We start from the raw sequence: 14,210 nt of genomic DNA, 5'->3' as shown, positions 1-14,210 counted from the left end.
ATGTGGTTACAACATTGTGACAAGGAAGCCATACAAGAAACTTATAATTGTACGAAACTTTAACATCCTCGACTGATAGGTGGATATCATGAATGTCCATAAATGGGACTTGAGGTCCAAGAGTGCCAAGACCACTCCAATTGCTGTACCATTGATAGTAGGTAGCTGTGGTAGTTAGTTGTTAATGTTTACCACACGTTAAAATAACTTTAAACAAGTCTAATTAAAAACAGTATTAGATATATATATAATTGAACCACACGTACACTTGTTTACATATTTTTAAACATCCATAATTTCTTTTTCTAAAATATGACCAATTTAAACTATAAGAGAAATCAAACATTATATAGTTACTTGCAATTATTTGCATCTTTATAATTTTATCAAGTATGTGTAGCTGGTCCCTTCCATTGTATGAGTCTGAGATTGCCCTTGTCAGTTCATAAACAAGATGTAGATTCACCCAAGGCCCTCTCCTCCTTAATGGTGGTCTTTTTTTGGGTAGTGGTCGGGGTTTGAACCCCGAACCTTGCATATTTTATGCATTGTTCCAACCAACTGAGCTAAGCTCATGAAAACTCCTTAATGCTGGTCTATGTTTAGGGGAAAGTTTGTGAAGCTCACGGAACATGTTTTTAATGTCAAGCGCGAAGCGCTAAACTAGTGCGCATTGAAAACTCCGCCCTAATATTAATGACCGCACGGAGCACTGTAATGTGTTGAGCCCCAGTTGACATTTGATAAGCCAAGTGACATTTGTTTAAGAATTCTATGATAAGTATATTGCATTCATCCTCCATGGAAGTCATGTTCAACTTTGCAAAAATTAGAGTGCATGGGCATTAGATGATGAGCTTGACATCCTAACTAGGTTGAGATCCTAAATTCATTACCTATCATTTGCAACATCCTAACAAATTTATTGATAAATAAAGAAATACAAAATATATCTCCAAAACCCAAGAAAACTACAAAGAATTTGGAAAACTGCCTCGTTAAAAATCTTATCAAGAAAACCTAGTAGGATAAAACCTCATGAAGGTAAAGAGTTTGATTCAATAACACGACTAACAACAAAACCTGGCTCAGAAACCAAGAGAGAATCCACTCTCTAACTCTCAAATGAGAAACTCAAGTTTAATATATTTCAAATTGTGATGATACATGAAGGAAATGACCTTATTTATAGTAATCCTAGAGGCCTTAGATGCAACTGTAGAATGCTGAAAATTAATGTGAATGCAAGAAATAAAATGTCAACATAAGTGGCTAGGTGGTTGTTTCAACCATGGTGGCTTCAATGTCGCACTTCATCATTAACTTCTCAAATTCTCTAGTGTATTCTTCTACAGACAAGTTTTTCTGACGAAGGTTCTGTAGTTGAATAAAACTATCTTGATAATAGTGAGAAGGCAAGAACTTTTTGCTTAGTTCTCGACGCATTTTCTCCCAAGTCTTGATCTTGCTTTTTCCTTCACAGGCTCGCTTCGTTTTTAGATTATCCCACCAAATGGAAGCATGCTTCTTTAATTTGATAGCAATGATCTTGACTTTCTTTTCTTCAAGTATCTCTTTATACTCGAAGACTCGTTCAACAGTTTGGAGTCAATCAACGAACTCATCTGGATGTAGCTTTCCTTCAAAATTAGGAATATCTACCTTGATGTCGTTGTCTCTGAATGATTGTCTTTGTGGACGACGACTTCTTAATGATGATGATTCGCTACTTGATTCAACAACGTCTGATTGCATGTGTTGGACTTCCAATTGTGTTTGTTGTGCATTTATAGTTTCTTGTAACTGTTGGATTTGTCCTCTCATTTCTTCCATTTGAATATCCCTAAGGGTATGTTTGGTTTGGAAGAGAAGTTGTGAAGAGAGAAATAGGTAAGAGAGAGTGTGGGAAGAGAGAAATAGATGAGAAATAGAGTAGATTTGATGTATTCTTTGGTTTAAGAGAAAGATAAGAGAAAAAGAAGAGAGAGAAGTGTGCTTGCTTTTTATAATGACAAAAATACCCTTAAATGAAAAGCTCAATATTTTTTTTTAGAGGAATATTTTTTTATTTTGAATTTGATTTCTTTATGAAACTTATTCATTTCTTCAGCATTGCTTTGATTCAACCCAACAAAAACCACGTTTTGAGCAACAAAACTACCACTAAGAAATCTGGAAAAACATCACCATCATCATGCAATCGAAATGCCAAAACAGAGTCTACAAAGTAATAAGTTTCAAACTTTCACCAACTTTAAAAAAGGTCATAAAAATATTTATTCTTACTAATCAACAAATTATATAAAAGAAAAGGAAGTTTGGGAGGTGGAGAGTCAATGGGAAAAGAGGAATGTTTTATATAAAAATCATGGAAATAGTACAAGTGTGAAAGTTGGAAAAAGAGATGGGGGGCATTAAAGTAAATTGATTGAAAAGAGACATTTCTTCTCCCTTTCTTCGTTGGGTTGATGAGATTGAAAAAAACAGTGGGTCCCACGAATTTTGTCTCTCTCTTCACAACTTCTCTCATATCCAAACAAGAGAAATAGACCATCTCTCTTGTATTTCTCTCTTCTCAATTTCTCTCTCACCTATTTCTCTTTAACCAAACAAAGGCTAAGTGTTTGGTCGTTTTTTCTTGGAGGCATATTTTTTATTTTTTTTAAAGGGTGAAATGAGTATAAGTACTATAAAATAGAATAATTCTTTTCTGATGTGGAAGATCATATTAAACTGCAACCACATAGCATAATAGGAATTGTCTATTATAATAACACTAAAAAGGAAAGATTTCCTGAAAATTCACAATTTTTGAACAAGGGTAAAATTGTAATTCCAGAAAGAATAGGGGCAAATTTGCAATTTCAAAAAGTACAGGGGTAATTCTGCAATTTTTGAAAGTTGAGGGGCAATTTTCTAATTTCAGAAAGTTTTGGGGCAAATCTGAAATTTCGAAAATGTTGTGGGGCAAATTTGTAATTTCTGAAAATTTTGGGTGACTGGGTTATGACGTGGAACTAGGTGACATGTGGCAGGGATGTGGAGGCTGACTTGTCGATGACTGGACAGGTCAGTGGTGATGTGGCAGTTTGACACGTGGCGGTAAGTTATTGATTGGAAGTGACACGTGGCAGCTGGTGTGGCTGCTGACTGGTCATCTTCAACCTCTAGACTTCTGGCGGTGGAAGGCGGCGGGTGGTGGTCCGACGAGAACTCCGGTGAGTCGTTTGGCGGCTCGTGGAGGCTTCGTTGGTGACAAAAACCTCCTGTCCAAGGTTTTTCGGCCTTCCGAATGCAATGGCGGCGTTAGTTTTGCGATAAAATGGCCGCAAAGTAGAGTTTCGATGGTGGCAGCTCTTTTTCTTCAAGAACACCCTTAGAAAACTCAAACTTTCCATTGATTCTTTCACTCAAACTCAACTCCGGATTTGGAACCTTGCTCTGATGCCAATATGGCTCAGAAACCAAGAGAGAATCCACTCTCTAACTCTCAAATGAGAAACTCAAGTTTTATATATTTCAAATTGTGATGATACATGAAGGAAATGGCCTTATTTATAGTAATCCTAGAGGCCTTAGATGCAACTGTAGAATGCTGAAAATTAATGTGAATGCAAGAAATAAAATGTCAACGTAATTGGCTAGGTGGTTGTTTCAACCATGGTGGCTTCAATGAGGTAAGGAATGATGTCAGTGACCTTGAGTGTAACACCCCGTTACCCAAAAGCAATTAATAATAATTAACATACATCAGAGTAAATCCCAAACGGGAATGTCACACTACATTTTCAAAAAAATTTAAATAGAATATAAAAACTATTTAATCAACATCTTTCAAAATCATCATTAATTTTGCAGCGGAATATTTGCATCGAGAACAACAACGACAACTGTTTAATTCTCCATAAATAAATCTTGGCATAAAAACCTCATCAACATAAATTCAACAACCAATAAAGGGCTACATCATTAAGTTCCAAAATTTGATACATAGGAATGAAAATAAGCAGTTAAATCTCATCCCGTACGTATTAGAGCCCTAGACACTTGAGCCACCACCTACTACTCAGGATCACCTGCAAGTTACCCATACGAAGGGCAACATTTTCAAGTAGAAGGGGTGAGATCCACAACAAATAAAATATAGATATTAAAATTCATCAATTGAATCTAACACCCTAAATATAATCAGATCATCATCATATATGTATAAATATATACTTCATAAAACACATCATCATCAAATCAAGTCTTCATCAATCAAATCATCATTATATGTGTATAAATATATACTCCATCAAACAACATCATCATCATCAATATGGCAATTACAACCAACAACACCGACTCATGCAAATGACATGACAACACCGCTAAGACAACACCTTAGACTCCTCAACAAATGCAAATATCCATGTGGTACCATATTCAGGGCCGAAGCCCTCACCGCTGTTTGAATGGTTAAAGCATTCATCAGAACATAAGTCCTTACCGCTTTGAACAACAAGGTGTTCCAGGACATGAGTCCTCCCGCTTTGAACGACAAGGCGTTCCAGGGCAAGAGCCCTCCCGCTTTTATGCTTATGCAACTGACTCCACATGTGTATATCTACATACAACTTCAACAAATGCATATATATATATATATATATATATATATATATATGACTTACAACCACAATAATTCAACAACATGTATGATTTAATTAGATATAAGCATACATCACAGTCATCAACCAATCATCATAATTAATCCAATAGCTCCAGAAAATAACACAATTAATTATAATCATGATCCTACACCAAGTTCAGTCAACTCTAAACAATTACATAACAAACGGCTTCAGGAACTGAGCAACTCGCCTCGCGAGTACATCTACTCGCTATGGAGAACTCAAGGAATGGGTTAAATACTCTCAAACACCTTAATTGAACTCATGGTACTTCTAGTTTGGAGGGTTGGAATTATCCCATAAGTTTTGGATTAACTTAGAAAGGGTTATGCTGAATTTTCATAAGATTTCACTAAGACCTCTTAGGAGTATTTTTATCATAACTCAAACACTAAAAATCATTTTCAAGTCAAACCAAAGTCATTGGAAAGCTAAAACAAAATAGAGTCGGTGTAGTGCAACTGCAGTAGATGAATGAGAATATTTTGCATACATGGGGCTGAGATGAAGGTAGGTTACCTGTGTAGCATCAGCAGCAGTGGCAGGCGCACCAGAAGAAGCAGGAGCGACCGAGGAGGAGGCATGCGCAACTGATGAAGAGGCTGCAGGCGCAACAAATGAGGAGGCAGGACCAGTGAAATGTGGACGGTGGCTAGTGTTTTTCATACTACTTCAAATCCTTCTACCTGCACCACTTCAAATAATTAATCGTGATTCATGAAGTCATGTCCACTGTCTAGCACTAACACAACATTGACTCGTGTTACGTTCAATTACTTCAGATTTTCAAATTATTTCCGTTGGCGAGTTTTGTATCCGGTATCCGTGTGATTATTGTAACTTATTAATGACATTGAAAGATACAAGTTGATAGAAGCCATAATTAAATAATGTTTAACAATTTTCATGAGTTGATTTCAACTTATATTTATAATTTGTTAGTTCTTTAATATAGCTTATAAAAACAGCTTATAGCAATTAGAAAAATAATTTAACGTTATTTTCTATTATTTTCTATTTTGCTATAAAAATAGCTTATGCTTATAAATAAGTGTTTATTATGATAAGCACTTATGCTATAAGCTGCAAATAAGTTTTTTATCTAGACAGGAACTTAATCCAGATCTATAAGCTGCAAATAAGCTAAAAATATCAATCATATAAGCTGCAAATAAGTTTTTTTTTATCAAAATGAATCAGAGTTTATCAAACACAACAACATATAAAAAGCATTACAAATTTCGAATTCTACCACAATCTAAAATTTACAAATTACCCTAATATTGAAAATCATATACCTAAACGCCAATAAACACAAAATCAAGTAAAATATTGCTATATTAGGTGCAAAATTCTGAATCAAAGAACAGAAAGCAATTTAAAAATGAAAAAATCAAGTGTGAGATGTAACCTGAAAAAAACCGCAGAGAAGAAGAAGCGCGGTGTAGATCGGAGAAAAGTCACGGCGGAGATCGAAGAATCGCCATTTTCGTTCTCTGTGTTCTCTACGTGAGTTTTTCTGCAAAATGAGAGAGAAATTTTGATTCAAATATTTTTGATAAAAAAATAAAAATGCCCCTAGACTTCAAACCTATTTACAACTATGCCATTGGAGAAAACAACCACTTCTCCGTGTTTTCTCTTTTCTTCTTTTTTTCTATATTTTAAAAACTCAAAATTAAAAATAGAAAAGCAAAACACATTTTACCTCTTTCACTTTTTTAGTTCCCAATACTAAAAAACCCAAAACACTTTTCAAAACTTATATTTTAAAAATAGGTAATCTAAGTATGTTTTTATTTTTTTAATTTTTAAAAACTAAAAAAGTGTTTTTAAAAAGTGTTTCAAACAGGCCATTAAGCTACTCTTGTCACTTTCCTCTAAAATCAACTTTTTCAAATCATCATTATCAGGAATACAAATTCTTCCTCTGAACCTCAACACACCCTGATCATCAACTTTAAAGTCACTATCTTCAGTTTCACTACCAGCAACCATCAAATCCACAAACTTAACATCCACTTGCTGTGCTTCACGGATACTATTCAAGAAATCACTATTAATCTTCAGCATCCCCAACTGTACACTCTGAGGTGTCAATTCACAGACAAGACTCAAGTCTCTAAACTGCTCTAGCAACTCAAATTCTTTTACCATCATAGCAGACATGTGCAACGTCTTCCTGCTCAACGCATCAGCAACCACATTAGCTTTACCCGGATGGTAATTCAAGCCAAAATCATAATCCTTCAACAGCTCTAACCATCTTCTCTGCCTCATGTTCAATTCCTTCTGATCAAATAAATATTTCAGACTTTTGTGATCACTGAACACCTCAAATCTGGAACCGTACAAATAATGCCTTCAAATTTTCAAAACAAAACCACTGCAGCCAACTCCAAATCGTGAGTAGGATAATTCTTTTCATGAATCCTCAACTGCCTAGAAACATAAGCTACCACTTTGCCATCTTGCAAGAACACCACCTATGCCCAACTTGGACGCATCACAATAAACAACAAAAGGTTCTTCCGGCTTCGGTAAAATCAAAATAGGAGCGGTCGTCAATCTTCGCTTCAGTTCATTGAAACTACTCTCACACTGAGCATCCCACACAAAAGACTTACCCTTACAGGTCAATTGAGTCAACGGAAGTGCTAACTTCGAAAATCCTTCTATGAACCTGCGGTAATAACCAGCCAAACCCAAGAAACTTCTAATCTCTGTAATTGACTTCGGAGTCTCCCATTGTGATACTGCATCAACTTTTGATGGATCAACTGCAATACCACTACCATAAATAATGTGGCCAAGAAAACTTACTTCACTTAACCAGAACTCGCATTTGGACAACTTGGCATACAACCTCTTTTCTTTCAACACTTGCAACACAATTTTCAGATGCTCTACATGCTCTTCTTCAGGAGAGAAAAATACACCGACTTACTAAAACAATTAACATGAACATGGTTATACTCCAACCAGTTCTCTACACAACAAACAACAATCAGGACAACAACAAGACAGTATTAACTGTCACACGCCACTACGTGGCTCGACACGACTCTACTACTTGGCCGGACGGACCGACCTGCTCTGATACCAATTGTAACACCCCGTTACCCAAAAGCAATTAATAATAATTAACATACATCAGAGTAAATCCCAAACGGGCATGTCACACTACATTTTCAAAATTTCTTAAATAGAATATAAAAACTATTTAATAAACATCCTTCAAAATCATCATTAATTTTGCAGCGGAATATTTGCATCGAGAACAACAACGACAACTGTTTAATTCTCCATAAATAAATCTTGGCATAAAAACCTCATCAACATAAATTCAACAACCAATAAAGGGCTACATCATTAAGTTCCAAAATTTGATACATAGGAATGAAAATAAGCAGTTAAATCCCATCCCGTACGTATCAGAGCTCTAGACACTTGAGCCACCACCTACTACTCAGGATCACCTGCAAGTTACCCATACGAAGGGCAACATTTTCAAGCAGAAGGGGTGAGATTCACAACAAATAAAATATAGATTTTAAAATTCATCAATTGAATCTAACACCCTAAATATAATCAGATCATCATCATATATGTATAAATATATACTTCAAAAAACAAATCATCATCAAATTAAGTCTTCATCAATCAAATCATCATTATATGTGTATAAATATATACTCCATCAAACAACATCATCATCATCAATATGGCAATTACAACCAACAACACCGACTCATGCAAATGACATGACAACACCGCTAAGACAACACCTTAGACTCCTCAACAAATGCAAATATGCATGTGGTACCATATTCAGGGCCGAAGCCCTCACCGCTGTTTGAATGGTTAAAGCATTCATCAGGACATAAGTCCTCACCGCTTTGAACAACAAGGTGTTTCAGGACATGAGTCCTCCCGCTTTGAACGACAAGGCGTTCCAGGGCAAGAGCCCTCCCGCTTTTATGCTTATGCAACTGACTCCACATGTGTATATCTACATACAACTTCAACAAATGCATATATATATATATATATATGACTTACAACGACAATAATTCAACAACATGTATGATTTAATTAGATATAAGCATACATCACAGTCATCAACCAATCATCATAATTAATCCAATAGCTCCAGAAAATAACACAATTAATTATAATCATGATCCTACACCAAGTTCAGTCAACTCTAAACAATTACATAACAAACGGCTTCAGGAACTAAGCAACTCGCCTCGCGAGTACATCTACTCGCTATGGAGAACTCAAGGAATGGGTTAAATACTCTCAAACACCTTAATTGAACTCATGGTACTTCTAGTTTGGAGGGTTGGAATTATCCCATAAGTTTTGGATTAACTTAGAAAGGGTTATGCTGAATTTTCATAAGATTTCACTAAGACCTCTTAGGAGTATTTTTATCATAACTCAAACACTAAAAGTCATTTTCAAGTTAAACCAAAGTCATTGGAAAGCTAACAAAATTATCTACAACTTTCATGTTCACACCAAAGGCCAATTCAAAATAGAAACTTGTGAAAAAGACGCAAGAACATAAAACAGGGTATGCTGTCACTGGGCAATTTCGCTAATGGCGAAAAGTGAGCTAATAGCGAAATAGTTACAGGAGTTTCGCTAATAGCGAACTACTAGCGAGTTTTTCCCTTGCTGTTACGATTTCTGCAGAATTTTTACCCAAAAAAACCAAATTTCATCTACCCAAACTCCAAATTTGATAGGAAACTTAACCTATGATTATTCTACAACCTGAACATCAATTCTAACATCATTTACAAGGTTTCCACACTCTTTCCATCCAAAAATCTAAGAATCAAAACCTAAACCCAATTTCCAAATTTTTACCAGAACTACGTTAAACCAAAATCAGAATTATAATAATCTACACTATTGAAGCAAACCTCACCCTTACCTTGATTTGATGAACAAAACTCTCCAAAAATCAGAATCTCCCTTCTTGGCTCTCCCTTGGTTCTCTTGCTTTCTCTTGTTTTCTCCCAAAACTTGTTCTACGTGAAACTGGTTTTCTAACTTCTCCCTTTTTCTTAACTTCTATTATTAACTCCCCTTAATTACGCTTAACTCCCCTTAATTCTATTAATTCCTAATTAACTCCCCAACCTCCAAAATAATATTAATTCCCACTTATTCTAATTAATATTAAAATAAACCATATAATAAAATAATACACACCACAAAAACCCCAAATATTATTTAAAATCATAAAAAGACTCTAAATAAATCAGAAATAAATAAAATAACAATTAGGGCGTTACATTGAGCCTATAAATACTAGGGGTGGTGCAATTAATAGGTTCTATGAATTTCTTGATCTGCATCAAAACCAAACTCAAAATAAAGCAACTAACCATCATCTAAATCTGTAACTTTCTAAAGAAGTCTTGTTGATACACCTTGACATTAGTTTGAATTTCAACATTTAATTCAGATGAGGAGAAGGAAGAGCTGGAGCATAGTTTTCCTTATAGAGAAGAGGTTGGAAATTTCCATCCCATAAGGTATGAGGAGGAGGAGATGGAATGATGTCCCTATAAAGAAGAGGGTTCAAATCTCCATTCAATGAAGTAATGTTAAACTTGCTTCTTTTTTTAGTTTTTTTTTTATGTAGACTTTGGTGAAGGAAAGTCTTTTGAGCATGGCTAGCAACTTGACTTGGAATTTAAGAACATGTTCTGAAATCAAAATGACTTTTTTCCTAATTTGATTACGAGGATCCAAATCAAAATTTGAATCGGTGAAAATAAACATTGTACTATATTTAAATTGTTAGTCAACAATACTTCCTCAATCTTATCATCAATACTTTTTCATCTATTATCTGATCAAATGAGAATTCTTCATAAATTTATTTTATATCATGGTGAAAATAAAATATCGAAAACCCAACATATTTGTTAGTGTCGAGATACATTGACATTTTTTTTTATTTCTTCAAGTTTGTTATAACTTTCTTTTTAATCCAATTTAAGGAACTAGGTATAGCAACACAAATATTATCAACCAAAAAAGTAATGATGTAGGGAAATTAAAATATGTTGGAACAATAGTCAAAATTAGTTAAAAATATTTTTCTGTCATCGAAGAGATTACTACGCTGAGTCGCGGACTAGGTCGCTCTCTATAAGACGTTTCATGGCACAACCCAAAATTATGCAAGCAGACTATCAACCACGACGCCCCCATGATAAAACAACTCATCTACAAATGTCTTAGAGTCCTATTGCACTATAGGATCTGTTCTAGAAATACACCTTCAAATATGGTGCTAAGACCACTCTAATATGGTATTGATACCATTTTATTATGGTACTAAGACCATTCTTATATGGTACTAAGACCACTCTAATATGGTGTTTCCACCACTCAAACCTTTAACTTCTCCAAGGGCATAAAACATAAAAAGGGGGTATATTCTTAAGATCATTCTTTGTTGTTTTTGGATTTTCAAACTGTTGTGTTTGGTTTTCCAAATTCTATTATCTACCGAAGTTGTTACTAGGTTGAGTCACGACCAGGTCGCTCTCTTTAAGACGTTTCGTGGCACTGCCCAAAATTGTACAAGGCAGACTATCAACCACGCCTCCTCCAGGATAAAACAAGCCAGCTACAATTGTTCGATTAACTACTGCACTGTAGAAAACCGTTCGAGAATTACACCTCCAATATGGTACCAAGACCATTCTTTTAATACTGAAACCACTTTAATATGATACTGTTACCACTCTATTATGGTGTTGAGACCACTCGAATATAATGTTACCACCATTCTAATTATTAACTTCTCCAACTATGATACTATGATCACTCAAATATGGTTTTGCACCATTCTAACGTCTAACTTCTTCAAGAATCGAATAAGAATATATTTTAAGATCATTCATAATTTTGAAGGGACATTATACCGAAAATGGTACTATGATCTTAAATTATTATTTATTCGGAAGGACATAAAAATATCGAAGGGACCGTGAACTTAAGACCATTCTTAATTCCGAATGGACATTTAAACCGAAAAGGGACTATGGTCTTAAGAACACTCTTAATTCCGAAGTGACAGAAAAAGGGAGATGAAGAGAAGAAAGACCCGTCAACACAAGTCAAGAAAGGGAGAAGAGAGAAAGAGTTCCCGACAACTCAATGAAACTCTTTGGTGTAATTTTTGAATTAGGTGAGCTCTCCTTTTATAGGGAGAGTTTGTAACTAATTTGGAGAAACTAAAGAATTAAGTAAACTTAAAAATTAAGCAACCCACAGATCAGCTCAAGTAACAAACTAATCGGATAAGTTCAAAAAGAAACAAATCCACAAGATTAGATGAAACAAACTAATGAAGGAAAGATAGGAAATTAAGCTGGATTCTCAATCTTATCACAACAAACATAACCTCAAATTAGGGAAGTGATATCCATGAATAAAGAATAATAATAATAATTATTATTTTTATCATTATCAGGTATTTAAAATTAAATACCACTACTTAAACACTACTAATGTGTGTGTTCTATTTTATGTGACCCCCACACTCTATTTTTTCAATTCACACAACACTAGATCAAAGTTTAATAACTTGGTGTTTAATCTTCCAACGTTCCAATTTCTTTCCATCTTCACACCAATGTTCCAACATTCTAATTTTCCGAAGGGACGCTTTATCTCGAAAGGGACTATGATCTTAAGAATACTCTTATTTTTAAAGGGACAAAATTTACCGAAGAGACTATGATATTGAGACTATTCTTAATTCCGAAGGGACATTATTTCTTGAAGGGACCATGGTCTTAAAAAAACTCTTTAAATCCGACGAGACAGAAAAAGAGGGAGAGGAAAAGAATAACTCGTCAACACAAGCTAAATGAGGGAGAAGAGAGAAATGTTCTTTGACAACTCAAAAGATCTTTTGGGGTGAGAAGAAGTGAGGAAAGAGAGCTCTATTTATAGGTGAGGAGTCAAAGATAAGTTACAAATCCAATGGTTAGGATTAGTTGACCACCACAAAATCAATGACATGATATTGCTTCATAAATGAGAACTCAATGAGATAGTTGACATGAGAATTTTTTTTTAATTCACATATTAACACTCACGGTGTTTCAACAATCTCCCACTTGAATTTAAAAAATGACTTAGAGGTTTCTATTAAGATAGCATAAGTCAAGGTGTCTAACGACTTGAACCTTTGCCTTCTAAGGTTGTGCATAAGCGAAGGTGTCTATGACTTGAACCTTTGCGTAGTGAATAAGATTCAGATTTTACTAGAATGACTCGTAGTCTTGAACTCTATCTCTGATATCAAACCACACACAACCTTTTCTTAGGTATATTCTCAAAAAGCTCGTGCATTAAAGGCCCTGCACGTTAATCCCGGTTTAGTGAACTCTCTAGGAATTTTTAAACAAGATACAAAATAATATACAATTTCAAACCAAACCTATATGATAATAAACCTAATTACCAACAAGCAACATTCCAACGTCTTTGATTTGATGCTTCTCAACGACTCTTTTATTTGTAAACTCTTAGTAGTCTCTTTCAATTTTGATTGAGCATTTGGAAGTCTCTTGCTTGGGCGCTTGAGCATTGGAAGTCTCTTGGTTGTGTCCTTGAGTAATTGTAATTAGTTGTGATTATAGTGAAAATCTCTTGGAAGTGCAAGGGGACTGAACTAATTCTGGATTATAACTACTATAATTGCTCTCTCTCTCTCTCTCTCTCTCTCTCTCTCTCTCTCTCTCTCTCTCTCTCTCTCTCTCTCTCTCTCTCTCTCTCTCTCTCTCTCTCTCTCTCTCTCTCTCTCTCTCTCTCTCTCTCTCTCTCTCTCTCTCTCTCTCTCTCTCTCTCTCTCTCTCTCTCTCTCTCTCTCTCTCTCTCTCTCTCTCTCTCTCTCTCTCTCTCTCTCTCTCTCTCTCTCTCTCTCTCTCTCTCTCTCTCTCTCTCTCTCTCTCTCTCTCTCTCTCTCTCTCTCTCTCTCTCTCTCTCCTCTCTCTCTTCTCTCTCTCTCTCTCTCTCTCTGTTTAATTTTATCTATTGCACTCAGACTATGACTTGCGAAACACTTTGAAAAAGTCAATACAATTCAACACCCTTATTGAGCTTAACAAATTTATATCGACTCGAGCCAAGATGAACCAAGTTCAACTTATTTTCAACCCTAAGATAAGAAAATTATAATGTTCATTATTTCCCACCCTAAGATACAATCTGTTGTCTTTGTAAATAAAACAAGTTATATATTGTAAAATATAAAAAAAGTTTATCATACATCTAAAATTTATGACCTCTCATTCATATTAGTATATGAATTAGTATGTATATGAGACACGAGACTTGAGCCTTTTTAACAAGTGGTCAAAGTTTTTATTTCCGACCTTTATGTGCCTATAGATTTCTCAACAGAGATTAACTACCGTTAAAAAAGGAGGTGAAAACTTTATAATTGTTACATGGATTTTTTTAGGGGACTCGTAATTTTATTTAAGGGAC

The sequence above is a fragment of the Medicago truncatula genome, chromosome 1 (genome assembly GCF_003473485.1).
Source record: "Medicago truncatula cultivar Jemalong A17 chromosome 1, MtrunA17r5.0-ANR, whole genome shotgun sequence".
Classification (NCBI taxonomy): domain Eukaryota; kingdom Viridiplantae; phylum Streptophyta; class Magnoliopsida; order Fabales; family Fabaceae; genus Medicago; species Medicago truncatula.
The sequence above is the reverse complement of the archived record's forward strand: the minus strand, read 5'-3'. Positions refer to the sequence as shown.